The sequence below is a fragment of the Arachis ipaensis genome, chromosome B06, assembly GCF_000816755.2.
Source record: "Arachis ipaensis cultivar K30076 chromosome B06, Araip1.1, whole genome shotgun sequence".
NCBI lineage: Eukaryota > Viridiplantae > Streptophyta > Magnoliopsida > Fabales > Fabaceae > Arachis > Arachis ipaensis.
In genome coordinates this window covers 37,980,737-37,986,660 of record NC_029790.2, presented here as the reverse complement: position 1 = coordinate 37,986,660, position 5,924 = coordinate 37,980,737, and positions in this window count along the sequence as shown.

Here is a 5,924-nt window from a genome sequence, read left to right as displayed (position 1 = left end):
ATCTAGTTACTTTTAGGGATGTTTTTATTAGTTTTTATGTTAAATTCACTTTTCTGGACTTTACTATGAGTTTGTATGTTTTTCTGTGATTTCATGTATTTTCTGGCTGAAATTGAGGGACTTGAGCAAAAATTAGATTCAGAGGTTGAAGAAGGACTGCTGCTGCTGTTGGATTCTGACCTCCCTGCACTCAAAGTGGATTTTCTGGAGCTATAGAACTCAAAATGGCGCTCTTTCAATTGCGTTGGAAAGTAGACATCCAGGGCTTTCCAGAAATGTATAATAGTCCATACTTTGGGCAAGTTTAGATGACGTAAAAGGGCGTTGAACGCCAGTTCTACGCTGCTGTCTGGAGTTAAACGCCAGAAACAAGTCACAAACCAGAGTTGAACGCCAGAAATACGTTACAACCTGGCGTTCAACTCCAGAAAGAGCCTCTACACGTGTAACATTCAAGCTCAGCCCAAGCACACACCAAGTGGACCCCGGAAGTGGATTTATGCATCAATTACTTACTTCTGTAAACCCTAGTAGCTAGTTTATTATAAATAGGACTTTTTACTATTGTATTAGACATCTTTGGATTGTATTTTTGATCCTGTGATCATGTTTTGGGGGATGGCCATTCGGCCATGCCTGGACCTTTCACTTATGTATTTTTAACGGTAGAGTTTCTACACTCCATAGATTAAGGTGTGGAGCTCTGCTGTTCCTCAAAGATTAATGCAAAGTACTACTGTTTTTTATTCAATTCAACTTATTCCGCTTCTAAGATATTCATTCGCACTTCAACTTGAATGTGATGAACGTGACAATCATCATCATTCCTTATGAGCGCGTGCCTGACAACCACTTCCATTCTACCTTAGATTGAATGAGTATCTCTTAGATCTCTTAATCAGAATCTTCGTGGTGTAAGCTAGATTGATGGCGGCATTCAAGAGAATCCGGAAAGTCTAAACCTTGTTTGTGGTATTCCGAGTAGGATTCAATGATTGAATGACTGTGACGAGCTTCAAACTCGCGAGTGCTGGGCGTAGTGACAGACGCAAAAGGAGGGTGAATCCTATTCCAGCATGATCGGGAACCTCAGATGATTAGCCATGCCGTGACAGGGCATCTTGGACCATTTTCACAAGAGGAGGGGATGTAGCCACTGACAACGGTGATTCCCTTGCATAAAGCCAGCCATAGAAAGGAGTAAGACTGATTGGATGAAGACAGCGGGAAAGCAGAGATTCAGAGGAACGAAAGCACCTCTACACGCTTATCTGAAATTCTCACCAATGAATTACATAAGTATTTCTATCCTTAGTTTATCATCTATTTTTGAAAACTCGATAATCAATTATTATCTGCCAGACTGAGATTTACAAGATGACCATAGCTTGCTTCAAGCCAACAATCTCTGTGGGATTCGACCCTTACTCACGTAAGGTATTACTTGGACGACCCAGTGCACTTGCTGGTTAGTTATGCGAAGTTGTGAAGATATTTTTAGACCATGGTTTTGTGCATCCATTTTTGGTGCCATTGCCAGGAAATCAATTTCGAACAACAATTCACAACCTGAGTAACAATTTCGCATACCACCAGACACGTGAGAAGCTTAAGTCTCAGCCCCAGCACACACCAAGTGGGCCCTAGAAGTGGATTTCTGCACTATCTATCATAGTTTACTCATTTTCTGTAAACCTAGGTTACTAGTTTAGTATAAAAACAACTTTTAGAGATTTATTTTGCATCTCATGACATTTTAGATCTAAAATTTGTACCTTTTGGCAGCATGAGTCTCTAAACCCCATTCTTGGGGGTGAGGAGCTCTGCAGCGTCTCGATGAATTAATGCAAGTATTTCTATTTTCCATTCAAACATGCGTGTTCCTATCTAAGATATTCATACGCGCTTAATTATAGAGAAGGTGATGATCCGTGACACTCATCACCTTCCTCAACCCATGAACGTGTGTCTGACAACCACCTCCGTTCTACATCAGATTGAATGAGTATCTCTTAGATTCCTTAATCAGAATCTTTGTGGTATAAGCTAGATTGATGGCGGCATTCATGAGAATTCGGAAAGTCTAAACCTTGTCTGTGGTATTTCGAGTAGGATTCTGGGATTGGATGGCTGTGACGAGCTTCAAACTCGCGAGTGTTGGGCGTAGTGACAGACGCAAAAGGATCAATAGATCCTATTCCAGCATTAGTGGGAACCGACAGATGATTAGCCGTGTAGTGACAGCGCACGTGGACCCTTTTCACTGAGAGGACGGATGGTAGCCATTGACAACGGTGATCCACCAACACACATCTTGCCATGGAAGGACTTTGCACTTTTGCATGCATGAGGGAAGAGGAATACAAGAGAAAAGCTGAAATTCAGAAGACAAAGCATCTCCAAAACCCCAACATATTCTCCATTACTGCATAATAAGTATTTATTTCATACTCTTTTATTCTTTCGAAATTCAAACTGATAATTATAATTGATATCCTGACTAAGAATAACAAAATAACCATAGCTTACTTCAAGCCAACAATCTCCGTGGGATCGACCCTTACTCACGTAAGGTATTACTTGGACGACCCAGTGCACTTGCTGGTTAGTTGTGCGGAATTACATAGTGTGAAGTAATTTTTGTGCACCAAGTTTTTGGCGCCGTTGCCGGGGATTGTTCGAGTTTGGACAACTGACGGTTTATTTTGCTGCTTAGATTAGGAAAAAAATTTTTTCTTTTAAAATTTTTGAAATTTGTGTTCTTTGTTCTTCCTTCATCTTCAAGTTGTTCTTGTTTATTTTTCTTGTTTGATCTTTAGTTTTTCTTGTTCTGTTTCTGTTCTTGTTTTTCATGTGCCTTTTCAAAATATTAGTTTTCAAAAAAAATTATTCTTAGTTATTAAAAATACTTCTTCAAAACAAGTGTTACATTTACTGCCCAATTGGCTAGAGCGTTGGTCTATGTTCTTGGTAATTGGGTATCTTCTTTTTAAATTCTTTTTTCAAAAATAATTTTTCTATTAAATCTTGTGCCAAAATTTAAGTTTGGTGTTTTCTTGTTGATTTTTCTTTGGTTTTCTAAAAATTTTATTTTAGTTTTCTAAAAATTTTAATTTTTCTTGTTGTTCTTGTGATTCTTCGAAGTGTTCTTGAGTCTTCCTTGTGTTTTGATCTTAAAATTTTTAAGTTTGGTGTTCCTTGGTGTTTTCCCTCCAAAATTTTCGAAAACAAGGAGCATTAGATCCAAAAATTTTAAGTTGTGTGTCTTTTATGTGTTTTTCTCTTTCATCATAAAATTCAAAAATCAAAAAAATATCTTTTCTTCATTCCACTCATAATTTTCGAAAAATTAGCATTAAATTAGTCATCAAATTTAAAAATCATATCTTTTTCAAATCATATCTTTTCCAATCAAATCCTCTCAATCATATCTTTTTCAAAACTTCCTAACCATTTTTCTGCTTTCTCTCTCTTTATTTTTCAAAAATCTTCACCCATCTTTATTTATTTTATTTTAGTTTATTTTATTTTCGAAATAAATAAATAAAAATATTTTTTCTCTATTTTACATCATCTCCCTTTCTCCATCATGGATCTAAGCGGAAATGAACAGTCCAGAAGGACTCTGGGGTCATATGCTAATCCCACTACTGTTTCATATGGGAGTAGTATCAGTATACCCTCCATTGGAGTCAGTAGCTTTGAGCTGAATCCTCAGCTCATTATCATGGTGCAGCAAAGTTGCCAGTATTCCGGTCTTCCATAGGAAGAACCTACAGAGTTTCTGGCATAGTTTTTATAAATTGCTGACACAGTCCATGATAAGAAAGTAGATCAGGATGTCTACAGACTATTACTATTTTCATTTGCTGTAAAAGACCAAGCTAAGAGGTGGTTAAATAACCAACCTAAGGCTAGCATAAAGACATGGAAACAGCTGACAGAAAAATTCCTGAATCAATACTTTCCTCCAAAATGGATGACACAGCTAAGGCTGGACATCCAAGGCTTTAAACAAGGAGATAATGAATCTCTTTATGATGCATGGGAGAGATACAGAGAGATTCTAAGAAAGTGCCCCTCTGAAATATTTTCAGAGTGGGTTCAGTTAGACATCTTCTATTATGGGCTTACAGAAAGGGCTCAGATTTCTCTAGATTACTCAGCTGGTAGATCTATCCACATGAGAAAGACAATTGAAGAAGCTCAAGAGCTCATTGATACAGTTGCCAGAAATCAGCACCTGTACCTAAGCAGTGAACCTTCCATGAAAGAAGAGGCTAGAACAGTAACTACTGAACTCAGTCCTGCAGAACAAGCTACTGAATTCAATCAGTAATTGGATTTTCTAACAAAACAATTAGCCGAATTCAAGGAGAGACTACAAGAGACAAGAATGGCTAATATAAATATGGAAGTACAATTAAAGCAAACAAAGCAGTAGCTATCAAAACAAATAACAGAAGAGTGCCAAGCAGTTCAATTGAGAAGTGGGAAAACATTAGATGTCCCACCTCAAGGTAGCAGAAAGCTAAGAAATGAGCAAACTACCCAAAATCCATCTGAGGATAGTAAGAGCCCGGAGAGGAATGATTCTGGCAATCAAACGCCAGAAATTGGGTGGAAAGCTGGCGTTGAACGCCCAAACCATGCTCAGTCCTGGCGTTCAACGCCAGAAACAAGCAAGGAATTGGCGTTGAACGCCCAAAAGAAGCACAGTTCTGGCGTTCAGACGCCAGGAACAGGTGAGGAGTTGGCGTCCAACGTCACTCCAACTTCTAACCCTGGCATTCAAATGCCAGTGAGGGATCAGACATACACAAATGCCGATAACAACCCCTCTAAAAAGGCCTCTCCAACCACCTCTGTAGGAAATAAACCTGTAGCAACTAAGGTTGAAGAATATAAAGCCAAGATACCTTATCCACAAAAACTCCGCCAAGAGGAGCATGATAAGCAATTTGCTCGCTTTGCAGATTATCTCAGGACTCTTGAAATAAAGATTCCGTTTGTAGAGGCACTTGAGCAAATACCTTCTTATGCCAAGTTCATGAAAGAGATCTTGAGTCATAAGAAGGATTAGAGAGAAACTGAAAGAGTTCTCCTCACTGAAGAATGCAGTGCAGTCATTCTGAAAAGCTTTTCAGAAAAGCTTAAAGATCCCGGAAGCTTTCTGATACCATGCATATTAGAGGGCAATTGCACCAAGACAGCCTTATGTGATCTTGGGGCAAGCATCAACCTAATACCTGCATCCACTATCAGAAAGCTTGGTTTAACTGAAGAAGTTAAACCAACCCGGATATGTCTCCAACTTGCTGATGGCTCCATTAAATACCCATCAGGCGTGATTGAGGACATGATTGTCAGGGTTGGACCATTTGCCTTTCCCACTGACTTTGTAGTGCTGGAAATAGAGGAGCACAAGAGTGCTACTCTCATCCTAGGAAGACCTTTCCTAGCAACTGGACGAACTCTCATTGATGTCCAAAAGGGGGAAGTCACCCTGAGAGTCAATGAGGATGAGTTTAAGTTGAATGCTCCGAATACGGGAATTCCAGTGGATACCTGGTGGGTTCTCGACAGAACACACAGGAATCGTGAACTTAATCACGAAGGAGAAGGTCATCTAAATTTCGTCTCGAATACTAGTGACCTTTTCACAGTGGGAGAGGGTCTTTACGTATAAAGTTCCTACCACCATTACCAAACTCGAGCCCAAATCCTCCAAAAAGGAGAAGGACTCCTTTAAAGTCTCCGAGAAAGTTAAGGAGACTTAGGAGTTCTAGTCCGACTTGTAGAAATTTCTATAGAAGGTTGAGACTAAGCTCTGAGAGTCGGTACAACTAGAGGAGATGGTTTCTCAGTTATTCTAGTTGAAAGTACGTCAGAAAACCACACAGACCTACGACGTACCGTAACTG